The sequence below is a fragment of the Cervus canadensis genome, chromosome 26, assembly GCF_019320065.1.
Source record: "Cervus canadensis isolate Bull #8, Minnesota chromosome 26, ASM1932006v1, whole genome shotgun sequence".
NCBI lineage: Eukaryota > Metazoa > Chordata > Mammalia > Artiodactyla > Cervidae > Cervus > Cervus canadensis.
The window spans coordinates 47283749-47300631 of NC_057411.1; the positions used below are offsets into that span (position 1 = coordinate 47283749).

The 16883-nt window shown below is 46.0% G+C and overlaps 1 protein-coding gene across 9 annotated transcripts in view; it reads right to left on the minus strand.

The window, feature by feature from the left end:
- The window catches only part of LDB2 (LIM domain binding 2), a 439535-nt gene that overhangs the window by 20894 nt on the left and 401758 nt on the right, over positions 1-16883 (minus strand). The gene's annotated exons all lie outside the window — the stretch shown is intronic.

The window sequence follows — 16883 nt, forward strand, 5'->3', positions numbered from 1 at the left end:
AAGGACTCACGCATGTGCATTTCAGAATCTGTGCCTTGACCTCAATTTTGAGGCCATGAGGAAGGATGCCTGTACGTGACCACGGAGGCCACTGGTTGCTTTTCTGACCCACCCTCAGGGGAGAAGCGCTGGGTTATTTTCCTGAGCTGCAGAGCCAAGCTCAGGGCTGGTTTCTGCTGTACTAGTCAGGCCCATGATGAGATGGGTCAAGATTTCGAATGTTTATTCTCTTTCCTTCTGACCCATGGACTGAATCCCTCCACCCCGTCAGTCGTTCCGGGTACCCCTTCCACGTTGCTCTGGTCATTTGTCTTCTTGTCCTTAGACCCGCCCATTCCTCCCCGCTCTCCTGCAGAGGACAGACCTCTGCATATTATTTCACAGCTGCTTTTGCCAACTGGCCTCGGGTGAGGTTGGGCCAGTTGAAGAAATCAGGGGAGCCTGGGGGGAAGTGGGTTGAGCTATTTAAGTGGGGCTGCCATAACTGAGGAAGGCAAACCAGGTGGCTTAAAACAACAGAAACGTATTCCTTCTCAGTTCTGGTGGGCGGAAGTCTGAAATCAAGGTGACAGCAGGGCTGTGCTCCCCCTGAATTTTCTAGGGAAGAAGCTCTCCTCGCGTCTTCCATCTTCCGTTGGCTCTGGCTATCCTTGCTGCTCTTCGGCTTCAGGTTCGAGGCCTGCAACCTCTGCTTCTGTCTTGCCTGGCCTTCCCCCGCCCCATGTCTCTGTACTCTTTCCTCTCCTTACCAACGCATTAGTCACTGGATTTCCAAACAGTCACTTCCTGAGATTGGAGATAAACATGGGTGTTGGGGGAACATCGCTCATGGGACGGCATGGGGCAAGGTAAGTCAGCGTGTTTCTTGTCCTTTCTGTGGTTCAGATGGCCTCTCCAAGGTCCAAGCTGTCACCAGGGTCCACGATGGTCCCAACTTCTCCCAGGAGGCCTGACAGGAACCCCTCTTGCCTTTCTTCCCAGGAGGGCAGTAAATAGACTTACGGCTGCCTCATCTTCCCCTGGTGCCGTATTATATCTCTATTAAATTGCCTGCTGTGAGTTTTGTTTTCCTGGATAGATTCCGATTGGCATTCATGGTTTGTCAGACATCAGACCATATCTAAAAGGTGTGTTCTTGCCTGGAAAATTCCACAGACAGAGGAGCCTGGCGGGCTGTAGTCCGTGGTTACCCTGAGTCGGACATGGCTGAGCGACCGAGCACAAAAAGGTGTGCGGAAGCATCCCGCGTGGGGGTTAAGCATGCATCTGTGTCTCCGGTTCAAATCGCAGCTACTTCGTGGTTGGACGACCTTGGGTGGGTTACTCAGGCTCTCGGTGTTGGAACTTCTCCATTGGCAAAGACAGGGTAACAGTGGTATCTAACTAATTAGGATGTTAGGAGAAACAAGAAAATCCGTGTAAAGTGGATTTCCTTAGGTTCTAACATATGGAAAGTGTTTTCTAGATGTGTTTATTATGATGGGGCTGATCATCAGTCTGTGAGGCAGGGGCTTCATGGAAGACATCTGGAACCTTGTCAGAACACACCTAGTAAAATTTAATGGGCATTCTCTGCTCAGTATATTAGGCTGGCTGAAAAGTTTGTTTGGGTTTCTCTGTACTATCTTACGGAAAAACTTGAACAGTATACACATATATACACACAAGTTAATTACTAGATCTTGGTGATACAACGGATGTTTAAAACGTTCAGTCAACATGCCTTTCCTATAAATAACTTGTTCTGACCACTGAGCCTTGGCCACACGTATCATATTCATGTGTTCTACTAGCATCTCTAAATCTGAGGGCATAGGAGCTGGAATGTTTCCAAAGGAAAGAGATGACATCTGCCTGGAACTACCCCATGATCATTAATAAATATCTAATGAGTGTGCTGTCAGTTACCTATAGGGCTATGAGCAAATTTTAGGTACATTTTAAAAAATTCTTGTTGAGCAATTATTGCACCCTCAGATGAACCAGGGGGCCTCCCAGGTGGTTCAATGGTAAAGAAACACCGGCCAATGCAGGAGACGCGGGTTCGATCCCTGGGTCGGAAAGATGCCCTGGAGAAGGAAATGGCAACCCGCTCCAATATTCTTGTCAGGAGAATTCTGCGGACAGAGGAGCCTTGTGGGCTACCGTCTACGGGGTCACAAAGAGTTGGACACGACTGAGCAGCTGAACACATACACACAGCCCTGAAAATAAAGGTCAGCGGCTCAGAATTACTCTAAGAGTCTCTTTATTGTCTGTCACTACGTTAGGGTTCTCCAGAAAAATACACAGAACTAATAGGAGATAAGGGTGAGTGTGTGCATGTATTGTAAGGAACTGGTCACGTGACTGTGGTGGTTAGCAAGTCTGAAATAGTTTCCAGAGCTGAAATCTTAGGCAGGAGTTAAAGCTTCCATCTCGAGATGGAATTCCCTCTTCTCCAGGAAACCGCAGTTTTGTTTTTAAGAACTTCGACTGATTGGATGAAGCTCACCCAGCAGTAATCTATTTCACTTAAAGTCAACTGAGGGCTGTTGTTGTTCAGTCGCGAAGCCATGTCAGACTCTTTGTGACCCCATGGACTGCAGCACACTAGGCGTCCCTGTCCTTCACTGTCTCCTGGAGCTTGCTCAAACTCATGTCTATTGAGACAGTGATGCCATCCAACCATCTCATCCTCTGTTGCCCCCTTCTCCTCCTGCCTTCAGTCTGAGGGCTGGATGATCACCAAAGCCAACCAGATGCAAATAAATTTACAGCAAACCCTAGATTAGCCTTTGATTAAATAACTGATACCATAGCTAATCTGAGCTGAAATGTGACTCCCTCAAATTCCTACATTGATGTCTTAACCCCCATTGTGACTATATTTGGAGACAGGGCTTTAGGAGGTCAATAAGGTTAAGTGAGCTCATAAGAGTGGGGTCCAAATCTGACAGATTGGTGGCCTTGTAAGAGGAGGAAGAGACATCACAGATATCTTTCTCTCTCCATGTCTACCATGGACAACGAAGCAAGAGGGAAGTCCTCTGTAAATCAGGAAGAGAACTCTCAGCAGAAACGGAACCCTGCCATACCTTGATCTTGGGCTTTCCAGTTTCTAGAACTGTAAGAAAATAGATTTCTATTGGTTAAACCACATAGTCTGTGGTATTTTGTTAAGGCAGCGTGACTATCTTAGGTCTGCCTGAAAGACACAGAGAACTATCATAGCTTCCCCACTACACTGCAAGGAAGTGGAGACCTGGGATATAATAAAATAAAAATTATTTTATTTTAAAAAATAATACCTAGTACCAAGTTACTCCTCCGCTTTGCTTCAGGGCAGAGCGGCTGGGAGGTTTTGTTGCTTGGCAGCAGCTCCCAGGCAGGCAGGCACTCCACAGACAGTTGTGCCCTGGGTGCCCAGGACCAAGAGAGACGAGTCCACATGCCCACCCCGACTGGACGGAACCCAGCCGTCCTCCCAGACAGTGGCTGTGGGAATGCTGCCCCAAACCCCACAATGCAACACTGTCTTTAACAGCCTCGAGGGTATTTACAGCAGGGCAGGAGGGAAGGGTATGCACGCAGTTAATGCTCAAGAAGGTTTTAACTGCACAAGCAGATAGCCGTGTTCCTTGCAACCTGTGACTGACAACTCCCAAGGACCAAGTCAGAATGCCCCCACCCACACTATTGAGATTATAAGGCCTCATTCATAAACGCCCATGCATAAACATTGCCTCAGCACAACTGCAGTTTCTCAGTTCCCAGGGGAAAATAACCAACATGTGCAAACACTACGTCCTTCCAGTGAGGGGCCGTGGCAGTCAGCTCAGTCCTCAGTTGTGTCCGACTCTCTGCGACCCCATGAACTGCAGCACACCAGGCCTCCCTGTCCATCACCAACTCCCGGAGTTTACCCAAACTCATGTCCATTGAGTCAGTGATGCCATCCAACCATCTTATCCTCTGTCGTCCCCTTCTCCTCCCGCCTTCAATCTTTCCCAGCATCAGGATCTTTTCAAATGAGTCGGCTCTTCCCATCAGGTGGTCAAAGTATTGGAGTTTCAGCTTCAACATCAGTCTTTCCAATGAATACCCAGGACTGATCTCCTTTAGGATGGACTGGTTGGATCTCCTTGCAGTCCAAGGGACTCTCAAGAGTCTTTTCCAACACCACAGTTCAAAAGCATCGATTCTTCAGCACTCAGCTCTTCTTTATAGTCCAACTCTCACATCCATACATGACCACTGGAAAAACCATAGCCTTGACTAGATGGACCTTTGTTGGCAAAGTAATGTCTCTGCTTTTTAGGATGCTGTCTAGGTTGTTCATAGCTTTCCTTCCAACGAGTAAGCATCTTTTAATTTCATGGCTGCAGTCACCATCTGCAGTGATTTTGGAGCCCACTCCTCTTAAAGAACTACATTCTAGTGAAGGAGATGGATACATTTTAAAAGAAAAGATATGTGTTAGTGAGGAGTACCAAAGAGAGAAAAAAATCAAGGAAGGTGGAAAATTTGGACATTTTGGCTAAAGTCACTGTGCTTGGAAGATTCATAGCTCTGCAGAGTCTCATTGGATGTGTGAATATGTCAGGTTGTGGCAAAGGGAATTAAAGTTGGTAATCAGTTGACCTTGAGATGGAGAGAGTAGTCTGAATTATCTAGATGGGTCCAATTTATTTAAAAATTTATTTTAAAAAATTTATTGGCGTATATTTGGAGTATTTGGGCTTCCCAGATGGCACTAGAAAAAGAACCCACCGGCCAATGCAGGAGACATAAGAGATGCGGGTTCAACACCCCTGGGAAGATCCCCTGGAGAAGGAAATGGCAATCCACCCCAGTATTCTTGCCTGGAGAATCCCATGGACAGAGGAGCCTGGTGGGCTACAGTCCATGGTCGCAAACAGTCAGACATGACTGAGCGAATAAACCAACACCACCCATTCTCTTCATTTGCATCTCTATTCCTGCCCTGCAAATAGGTTCATCTGTACCACTTTTCTAGATTCCACATATATGCATTAATATACAATGCTGGTTTTTCTCTTTCTCACTCCTTTTAATCCTAGACTCTTGACAGGATCACAGCCAATAGCAGGTACTTGATAAACATCTAATTGAAGATAGGGATTATTCCAAAGTCCACATTCCTTCTACCACCCTCCTCTGCTGTTGCAAAGTTATGCCTTCTTTGAGCACACCGGTTTTGAAATCAAGATTGATTTAAAAAGCATCCTGCCAAGGGCGCTCTCCTGGGGCCAGCATTGGGCTCCCAGTGCCTCTGTGACCTCCCTGGAACCTGCCGCTCCCAGCGGTATCTTTCGGAAGCAGCCTGGGAAGTGACGATTTCCTGGTCTCCCGCTCTCTTCGCTATCTGGCGTGAAGTTTCAGAATGACATTTCCTTCCTCTTAATTTCTCCAAAAGGCCAACAACACGTTATTCAGGAGTCCTGCGTCCAATCCTAACACCCGATGCATCTGATAGGCAAGCTGCTCGCTTTTTCTGTTTGTGCAGCAGAGACACCTTATCACTCTTCCCGCACCTCGAGTTTCCATTATGAAATGCATCTCCTATCACTCTTCACCTGTGTCCTTGGCGGCTCCCTCTGGTTCACGTGGCTTCTCAAACACTATTCGTCTTGTTCAAGTTCTTCGGGGTCCAAAATAAATCATCGCCTTGTCACCCAGACTTGCACGTGGCCCACTGGCGCGCTGCTGCGTAGACAGATGGACGTATGCAAACCAGGGATGCGGTTTAGGAGAGCCATACTCTTGGAATAACTTTTATCTGGGAGTCTTCTGTCCAAGAGTACCCCAGAGGGAAGCGGTTTTACATCACCTAAGGAAACATGCCAACGGATCGTTTTTTCTGAGGACAGTTGGCAGTTCAAACAATGAGGGAAAGCAGAAGAGCACCTAAGGTGAGCACCGCACAGTTTTCATTTAGGAATGACAGGCTCTAATAAAAGGTTGTTTTTAAGGTTTCATTCTGGCTTAGCGTGATCCTCTTGGGCACTAAAAATAAACAGATTATACAGAGCTAGGGTTCTGGGGAAAAAAATCAGCTTCCTTTACTGCCCTCCTTTTTATCCTCCCAACTTTCCTTTTTCATTTTTTTTCTTTTAATTTTCAGTATGCCAAAAATAAGGTTTTCAGGAGCATAAGAAATTATGGATTTCAGGCATCACAATATGTTCTCCAGGTACACACACACACACACACACACGCCTATATGCACACACACACACAGTGCACACTTACATAATGCATACACACACATGCATACACAGTGATATGGAATATACACAAATACAATACACACTTACACGCATATACACATGCACACACTTGTGCACATATATGTGATACACACACATACACATCCTTTTAGGTTTCTATACCACGGCTAAAGCACAAACGCAGTGTTTTTCACAGGACTGGTGCTATTTTTAGACTAAATTATGGGAAGTCTGCAGCACTAGTAAATGGACAAGAAGCACAGAGCCCCAGTGCATGGTAACATACCAACGTGAAAGCTAGCCTGGCCTTCAGCCAATGAACTGTGGTTAGATGCTGTAGCAATGGAAGTAAGAACACCACTTACAAAGGAATGATTAATAAGCTGACAAACTTCCAGGCATTTATTTCCTATTCTTTAGTGCCAGCAATATTCATAGTAGCATGTTTTCATCTTTATTAGTAAAATCTCCCAGCCGGGTCCTCTTTGGCATGTTCATGGAGGGTTTCTTAACTCTGCTGCAAATTGTTTGGAGAGGTGAACATGTGATAAACATTCCTTTTTCTCTGTCACCCTAACAGACCTTGTGTGTTTCTCTGTCTCCACGACAGGTGGCATCAAACAATACCGTTATGTTTTCCCAAACTTGACACGAGCAGAAATCTTTTCCGACAGAGGGATTAGCATCTGCTGGTAACTGACTCATGGCCACTGAGTGCAACTTCCTGGGTCACGTTTGTTTCAGGGAAATTCTGTCCTTCTTGGTGGCATCTGCCCCCTCTGTGGTCACGTTGACTTTCTTTGGAGGTCAACCCCTTTTGGGGGCTTCCCAGGTGGCGGTCCTGCCAGTGCAGGAGACGTGAAAGACAAGGTTTGACCCCTGGGTCAGGAAGATCCCCTGGAGGAGGAAATGGCAACCCACTCCAGGATTCTTGCCTGGAGAATCCCATGGACGGAGGAGCCTGGAGGGCTATAGCACATGAGGTCGCAAAAGAGTCGGACATGACTGAGCCCTGAGCACCAGCTGGTTAATCGTCTCCAACGCCCTCTTTGGGATAAACCGATGATATTAGTCATCAGGGAAGATGATGCAAAATGATGTAATGAAAAATTATGGGACGGAATGAGGGTGATCAACTTCTTCACCTGGGACAGACCCAAATTTTAATACCAGAAGTCCCACATCCCGAAAACTGCTCAGTCCCACTCAAAGTGGGGTGTTTGTTACCCCAGATGGTAGAGTCATCAGCTTCAGCGAAGGAAACCTGGAGGGGCTGGGGTGTGAATTCAGACCCTGTTCCAAATTCCAGTGGCCCCTGTCAGCTCAGTGACCCTGGGTGACCCTTTAACCTCCTCAAGCCTCTGTGTTAACAAAATGGGGTGAATGCCTAGTCTTAGGTTGCTGTGAGGTTTAAGTCACATTAGATATTTAAGTTGTAGAACACCATGCCCTCGCCCCTTCCCACTGCCACAATCATTTCTGAAGTTATAAAAGCATCACGTCCGCAAAAATAAAAATAGCTGCTACCTCATCTGTTGGATGAGACAAGGCCAAATCTGCACATACAGGGAATAATGAACTGTATCTGTCTAAAATAGATAGCTAATAAGGACCTGCTGTCTTACACAAGGGACTCTACTCAATATTCTGCAGTGATCTACATGGGGAAAACATCTAGTGGATATATGTAGATGTATAACCAAGTCACTTTGCCACACACCTGAAACTAACATACATACAGAGAGAGAGAGAGAGAGAGAGAAATAACAAACTTCACAGCCAGGGTTGGGGGGCTCTTAGGTGGTTTGTGATGGGCTCTCGGAAGTGGGTTCTAGAAATGTGACAGCAAACGACACAGTCGAGTCATGCTGTCCATGGTGGTCCCTTTCTCTTAGCTCCCATGTGATTTCCCCAGGAAGGCAAGACTTCAACCGACAAGCCCGCCTCCTTCACCATCTCCTGGCTGGACAGATGGTGCGTATATAAAAGGCCCTGCCCTCCACTAAAATTCTATTTTGGGGCTACATAAAAATGACAATGACTGGGAAGTCACAATTTTTAATTAAATGTACTAAGAGAGTACAGATTAATGCTGCTAACCAAGAGAGTAATGCTCCCAGGCCAGCTCCTGCCTCCTGAAGCAAAAATCTCCCTAACAGTGGAGCTTTTAAGAATTGCTATTTCCTGCATTAATAATACTCAAAACCACATTCATAACAATATAATTAGCAACACAGTTCCTATCATATAGCACGTGAGGACTCTGCATTATTAATTACACCAACAGAGCCTTCGCGTGGAGAGCCAGGCTCTAATTTTAGCTTTCAAGGTAAATGAACCTAAACATGGGGGTCGGGGGAGCCCCGCAGAGCAGGGTGACCCGTGCACAGCTCCCGTCTCTCTGGTGATCACTAAATAACAACGAATGCCCTGTCCACGGCACCTTGGGGAATGACATAGGTTTTAAAGTCCAAGCTTGAGTGAGTTTGGCTGCACTCCCAAATTTTGTACACAGCAAAATATGACAAATATCCAAGCAGTGCTTATTCTATCTCAGGCTCCATCTTTAAATCCACAGGACATCATGATACTTGTCGATGGATGAGCTGAGCAGGAAGGCCTTCCTGAGGGTCTTAGAGACCAAGTCTTACCCCAGTGGGCTTGGCCCACTATTTCCAGCCCCTCCTTTAACACTCCGGGTGACTTTGTGAGACTCTTGCCTCTAGTACCAGAAGCACTCGGGTAAGGAAGATGCATGCTTTGTCATCTCTGGTTTTGCTAAAGGCCTGTGCTAGTCCTGAGAAAGGAAATAAAATGTTGAGACAGTTGTTTGTTGTTTAATTGCAATGCCGTGTCTCTTTTGTGACCCCATGGACTGTAGCCCACCAGGCTCTTCTGTCCATGGGGTTCTCCAGGCAAGAATACTGCAGTGGGTTGCCATTTCCTCCTCCAGGGGATCTTCCCCACCCAGGGACTGAACCCGAGTCTCCGGCATTGCAGGTGGATTCTTTACCCCTGAGCCACCAGGGAAGCCCACTGAAACAGAGTAGCTCTCACCTATATTCCTTGTGCAGCTTATAAGGGCGCCCGTTTCTGTATATCTTCACAAGTCTTACCCTCGAAGAAATAAGCTTGCCAAGTGGGTAGATACAAAATGATAGGAAATGGTTCTTTTCATTTGCCATCATGGATTCTGAAGAGCACAGCTCAGCTGAGATGGCAACAAGGAGGAGGACGTTAGACCCAGCATGGGCTAGGGCAGGGTCAGAGGATGCTTCTGGGGGTCCCCTGGCTCTCCACCTGTCCACAAGGTACCCGGCCGCCCTCAGCAGCACCCTCCCCACACTGCCCTTTACTGTGAGATCTCTCTGCTCAGAATGCCCAGGGTAGGCATTCCTTCACCAGGATCTAGCCCTTTGGTGGTTTCTTACTCTCTGTGTTCCATTAAAAAGGCAGTAACAATTTTAAAAGACTGTTTTCCAAGGATCTACCAGAGATTAGATGGACATTAGGCTAGCTTCTGAGGATGCTGAAATAAATAAGCCCTGTTCCATAACTCAGAGGAGCTCAAAGCCCAGTGAGGAAGATGGACAAGTGAAAACAAAGCCACTGAATATAATTCATTGTGAAAAGCAAAAACATAAATGAGACCTCTGTATATGTCATAAAGGGCTTATTCTCTCTAACCCACTCCTGCCTGAAAATGCACAAGCAGGTGAAGAAAAAGCAGTGTCTCCCACTTAACTTTATGTTCCCACCCAGTATGAAGAGGAGCATCCGGTCTGGGTCTTGCTCACTGGATGAAACTGCAGGGACCGGACTCCCAGCCCTGAGGTCCCCTTTGACACTCAGGGTGGGCGTGGCTGAGACGCCTTGGCTCAGAGAAGGGAGCTGCTTTCTTTTCTGTGTGAGGGTCAGAAAGGAGTGCCCACAGGAGTGGAGATGCAGAATGGACTTGTGGGCACAGCAGGGGAAGGAAACGGCACTGAACTGAGCGAGGAGCACTGACATATGCACGACCATGTGTAAAACGGGGCTTCCGGTGGCTCGGGGGTAAAGAGTCTGCCTGCCGATGCAACAGGCATAAAGGTCAAGGTTCGATCCCTGGGTCAGGAAGATCCCTGGAGGAGGAAATGGCAACCCATTCCAGGATTCTTGCCTGGAGAATCCCATGGATGGAGGAGCCTGGAGGGCTAGTACGTGAGGTCGCGAAACAGTCGGACATGACGGAGCACTGAGCAGCAGCTGGTTAATCGTCTCCAACCCTCTCTTCGGGATAAACCGATGATATCAGTCATCAGGGAAGATGATGCAAAATGATGCAATGTAAAATTATGGGATGGAATAAGGCTGATCAACTTCACCTGGGACAGCCTCAGATTTTAAAACCAGAGTGTCTGCTGTGTGTTGTGATGCTATGTGAAGGGCTAAGGATACCAGAAATAGCTACTTCTCTCAAGGAATTTGTCTCTTAGGAAGACGGACTAGTGAACAATAATGAAGTTACACTGTGAGAAATAAAATAGTAGAAATAGGATTAGGGTGTAGAATCGTTGGGAGCTTCCCAGGTGGCTCAGTGATAAAGAATCTGCCAGCCAATGCAGGAGACTCAAGAGACAGAGATTTGATCCCTAGGTCGGGAAGATCCCCTGGAGGGGGCAACCCAATCCAGTATTGTTGCCTGGAAAATCCCAGGGATAGAGGAACCTGGTGGGCTATAGTCCATGGGGTCATAAAGAGCTGGACACGACTGAGCACGCTAGCACGCATTCATGTGTGAAATAGATGGCTAGTGGGAGCTCAGCTCAGCGCTCTGTGATGACCTAGAGGGTTGGGATGTGGGGGGTGGGAGGCAGGCTCAAGGAGGAGGGGATATAGGCATCATATAGCAGATTCACATCATTGGATAGCAGAAACCAAAACAACATTGCAAAGCAATTATCCTCCAATAAACAAAAATAAAGGAGACCCCCCCAAAAGGAAGGTCCATTGAGCTAGGTTTTGAATGTGAAAAGGAATTTTCCAGACAGAAAAGAGGGAAAATCACATGCAGACACATGGAACGTCAGCCCATAATATTAATAGCATATTTGAAGAGTGTCTGATATTATTCGGTGCGGGAGGGGGGGCAAGATTGACAGAAAATGAAGTCCAGGGCCTATAACATGTGTATTATCAATATTTCCTATTATATATTTTGCATATATTAGCAAGTATTTGGCAAAAGAATAAAAAATATCCCAGGTTGAAGTAGTTTGGAATAAAATGTTGAATGAATTACAATGAAGCAAATTTTCTGCAGGAATTCTCAGAGCCATCAGCTGAATTCCCAAGAGGAGGTGACAGGATTTCCCAAATGTATTACTAGGTTGAACCCCTTAAAAAAAATCAAATTTGCCAGATAAGAAACTGTCAAATAGCGGCAATTTTATATGATTCAAACTAGCATTTTACCACCAAGCTCTATGATCAGGGACTTCTGTTTTGGAGAACAGTTTGCAAAATACGAGTAGAAGTGTTTTCCCTTCTAGAGCAGAACCCCTCGTGAAAAGGGAATACGTCATATTTTCCTTGTACACTGTCCCCACTTCCAGACTAATTGCTGTTTAATAAAAACTTTTGAAATCAGGCTGTCTAATGGACTTTTCTCCAGGACAAAGAATATCTACCTACAGATAGCAGAAATGTTTCCAAGTCACCCCTTAGGTACTCGAGGGCATAATATGCAAAAAGGAGAATCGGATCAGCAGACAGCCCAAGGTCAACAGACTGGACTCGGTGATTGCCGAATCACAGACTGCATCCCTGAATATTCATTAGAAGAAGTGATGCTGAAGCTGAAGCTCCAATACTCTGGCCACCTGATGCAAAGAGCTGACTCATTAGAAAAGACCCTGATGCTGGGCAAGATTGAAGTCAAAAGGAGAAGAGGGCAACGGAGGATGAGATGTTTAGATAGTATCACCGACTCAATGGACATGAGTTTAAGCAAACCTGGGGAGATACTGAAGGACAGAGGAGTCGGGCAGGCTACCGTCCACCGTGTCACAGAGTCAGACACAACTCAGGACAGAACAACAGCAAGAAAGGCCTCACCCCATCCTGGAGACCAGAGCCAAGTAGCAGACTAAGAAACTGTGTGTGGTCCACCTGGACCACACAAGCTGGCCGCTCAGGCGAGCTGGGCTGCTGGTCAAATGCCCAGGTGGCCTCCATCACTGGCCAGAGAGGACGGAACCTCTTTAAGACGCTTTTGCCTCCAATGACACAAAAAACCCTGCACCCAGGGTGAGAAGGTGGAGCCGTGATGTGAGCAACAGGCATGCATGTGACCCCAGACTGGCCCAGGAAAGGACATGTGTCCTCATGAAAAAGGAGATGTCCTAGGGTGGAGGGACTCCTGTCCGCCAGCCTCCGGAATCGCAGGCCACCGATGGCTTAGGTGATGGAGAGTGGCTAGAGGAGGGGGTGGCAAGGCAGCTGAAAACCCTCCTGGGGGCTTGACAGGGGTGGGGGGAAGGCCTAGAAGGTGAGCACAGGTCAGGAGTCAAACAGGTCTGCTTGTTAATCCTGTGCCCCGGTTTATCACTGTGTGGCCTGGGGCCAGTTCTCAGTCTCTCTGTGCTCAAAATGCAGCATCCTTCTCAGGGATGCTCTGGAATTTAAACAAGATGACGCGTGTAAAGCACCAGGCCTGGTCCTGAGCTGGCGCTTAGCCAGTTCTCTGTCATCAGTCATGTTACTCCAGGTTTGTCTTTGCTTCTGAAGTCACATCTATACATCGCCTTTTTGGAGATTTTTAAAAAGTTGATTTTTTTTTTTATTGTTATATGACATCAAAAGTCATGTTCGCATGACTATGGGTCTATGTTTTTTTTTTTTTTTTTGAGGACAGAGAAACTATCTTCCTTTTGATTCCTAGAAACATCAGTTTAAAAAAATTTTTTTTCACCTGAATGACAATATAAGAAAATCCCAGGAGACTTTGTCAGGGACAATACAGTTTACTTTTCACTGAGTAACACTAGTTTCTTCTGATCTCCCTTCTTTTAGAAGGAAAAGTGCAGATTTCCTTAGTTTCTTCTTCCTGCATGAAGACCTTGATGTAGAAATACTGCTACCCCAAAAGGCATAATTCCGGGGGGAAGAATATATTTCAAGCAAAAATTCTTTTACATCCATGACAGCCTGGTCTGTTTTCCCTTCTTCGCTTATTTACTGAGAAAACGGAGTCTGCGACTGACCGCACAGAGGGTGTTGGGAATTCGGCATATCAGTGTCTGAGGTCAACACTAACTGTTTTTGGGATTTCCTCGTGGTCTAGTGGCTAATAGTCCATGTGCCCAATGCAGGGCGTCTGGGTTCGATCCCCGTTTGGGGAACCACACATGCCATAACTGGAACAAGAAAAAGATCCTGTGTACCACAATTAAGACTGGGTGCAGCCAAATAATTTTTTTTAAATAAAGAATAAAACAAAACAAAACCCCACTAGTCCCTCTTACTGTTTTTTGTGGTTACTCTGCTGCGCTTAGCTGCCCTGTCCTGTCCAACTCTTTGCAAAATCATAGACTGCAGCCCGCCAGGCTCCTCTGTCCATGGGGATTCTCCAGGCAAGAATACTGGACTGGGTAGCCAGTTCCCTTCCCCAGGGGGATCTTTCCAGTCCAGGAATCGAACCCAGGTCTCCCGCACTGCAGGCGGATTCTTTATCGACTGAGCCACCAGGGAAGATCGCAATAGTTTGCAAAGCGCTTTCGTGGAGAGTGGATTACTGTTCCTAATGTTCCCCTATCCATCCAGAGGGGAGGGCCAACGAAGATCGCTCCTCCTTTTACAGGCAGTGAAAGCAAGACGATGATGTTGTGATAATGCCCTGACCAGTGGTGACCAGGGCTTGGGTGGGATTCGAGTCTGGGTCTTTTCCTGTCTGTCCCTGGCTGCCCCCTTTCTGAAGCCCCTGCTCCACTGAGTTGCCTACAGCGTAGTGAAGGGAGTTACTTCTCACAGGGGTCACCCCAGCTGTTGAGGGAGGAAGCCCTCTTTCATTTACATCATGTCACTTGGTCCCTTTAACATCAGGGCTGGCGACAAGGGACTTGGGCATGGGTGATACAGCATTTTGGTAACTGAGGAGGTGGGTTGTGAATGTGACCTGGTGAGCACCTCCCCATGAGTCACCCCCAAACTTTGCACTTGCTGGGCCCAAGTCCTGGGATGTCTCATCTGCTTGCTTAACACAGTGGCAGAAGAAATAGGGGTTATTCCCTGATGGGCCTGGACTGCGCTTCTAAGCAACAAACTCCGTTTTGCTTTCTCCCAGCATCAAGGAGGCATTAAGAAGAAAGATGTGAATGGATAAAGAAGATGTGTAAATGGAATATTACTCAGCCATTATAAGGAATGAAGTAATGCCATTTGAAGCAACATGGATGAACCTAGAGAGTATCATACTGGGTGAAGTAAATCAGAGAAGGACAACTATCATATGATGTCACTTATATGTGGAATCTAAAAGAAATTATACAAATGAACTTACAAAACAGAAACACTCACAGACTTAGAGAATAAACTTATGTTACTGGCAGGAAGGGTCGGGGGGAGGGGCAGTTATGGAGTTTGGGATGGACATGTGCACACCGCTGTATTTAAAATGGATAATCAAAAAAAAAAAAAAAGGTAATCGACAAGGACCTACTGTATAGCACAAGGAACTCTGCTCAATATTATGCAACAACCTAATTAGAAAAATAATTTGAAAAAAGAATGGATCCATATATATATAAAACTGAATCACTTAATTGTATAACTGAAGCACATTTTTAATCAGTTATACTATAATATAATATAAAAATATGAAAAAGAATATATATGTATACTTCACAGGGATAAATTAGGAGTTTGGGGTTAACAGAAACAAACAAAAGTGAAAGTGAAAGTCATTCAGTTGTAACCAACTCTTTGCAACCCCATGGGCTATACAGTCCAGAACTCTCTAGGCCAGAATACTGGAGTGGGTAGCCTTTCCTTTCTCCAGGGGATCTTCCCAACCCAGGGATCGAACCCGGTCTCCTGCATTGCAGGCAGATTCTTTACCAGCTGAGCCACAAGGGAAGCCCAACAGATACAAACAACTATATATAAAATAGATAAACAACAAAGTGCTACTGTAAGGCACAGGGAACTAGATTCTACATCCTATAATAAACCGTAATAGAAAAGAATCTTAGAGAGAATACATACATCTATATAACTGGCTTACTCTGCTGTGTACCAGAAATGAAAACAACATTGAAAACCAACTATATTCCAATTAAAAAGAAATGACTAAAGACTGGCTTTGTGAGCTAGGCTGCTGAGCACTGCGTGTGACTAAGAAATGAAACATCCCTGCTCTGTACCAGAGCCTTCCAAACCCGGCTGCCCGGACTGCTTCTCTTTTCTGTTCACTAGAATGAAATCAGGCAAGCCTAACAAGGAAAAGCTATCACAATAGCAAAGATTTAGCGGGAGAGGAGGAGCGCTATCCTGAAGCTTCATTCAACATGCGCTTTCCTTTTCCCTTCCCACCATTCTCATCCAGGTCCGTGAAGATGTTTATTCCACCCATTTGTGGAACATCTGCTATGTGCACATACGGCATCAAAAGTGGATTTTCTACAGTCAGCCTGCTCAAACCTTGACCTTGAGCACAAAACCTTCTTGAAGCCTCAGTCTCAGTTTCCTCATCTGAGAAATACCAGCTTGTGAGATTGAGTCAGTTAATCACTTACTCATTCATTCATTTATCCCTTCACTCACTAAATGTGTGAATACCTACTGTGTGCCAGACATTGTTATTTCTTAGCTCAGTAAACATTTACTGAGCCACCTACTCTGTTTACTGAGCACCTACTACATGCCAGGCATTATTATTATTAAACACTATGGGGTTTATTTTTTATTTGACCGTCAAGACGACCCTGTGGCAGTTCCTTTCATTATCTTCATGTTACAGATGACGAAATGGCAGCAAAGACAGTTGAAATAACTCAGGGTCACGTCACCAGTAAGTGGTTGAACTGGGATAGGAATTCACACTCAGTGGTCCTGCGCAGGTCCTGGCGAATAAAGCATGACACTCAGTCCCTAATCTGACGATGCTCACAGCTTAGTAGCAAGACAGGCGTGAAAGTGGTGGTGATATGTAGGCACGGGTTCACAACAGAGCTATGACATATACAGGGAACTCAACCCGTCTGAGTTGGAGGTCAAGGAAACCTTCACAGATAGGGGATTTCAAGTGAAATCTTGAAGGACGTGTGTACTTTCTCGATGAAGGAAGGGAGGGAAGGAAGGACAAGGCATTTCAGGGAGAGGGAGAAAAGGGTAAAAAGCACAGAAAAGATCAGACGTGTGTGGGAAACTGTCAGGAGTTTAGCAAGGCTGGAATGCAGGACATTTACAAGAAAGAGGAGGGAAATGGAGCTAAACGGATAAGCAGGGGCTTTAGTTTTCTCTGGTCACATACACAGGCCGGGGCAGTCACTGCCCTCCTCCACGCCGGTAACCATGGTGATGATAGTGGTGACGATGATAGTAGATTAGATTTGCACAACACCTAGCAGTTTATGAAACACGATCACATACATTACAGTGTATCATTTGATC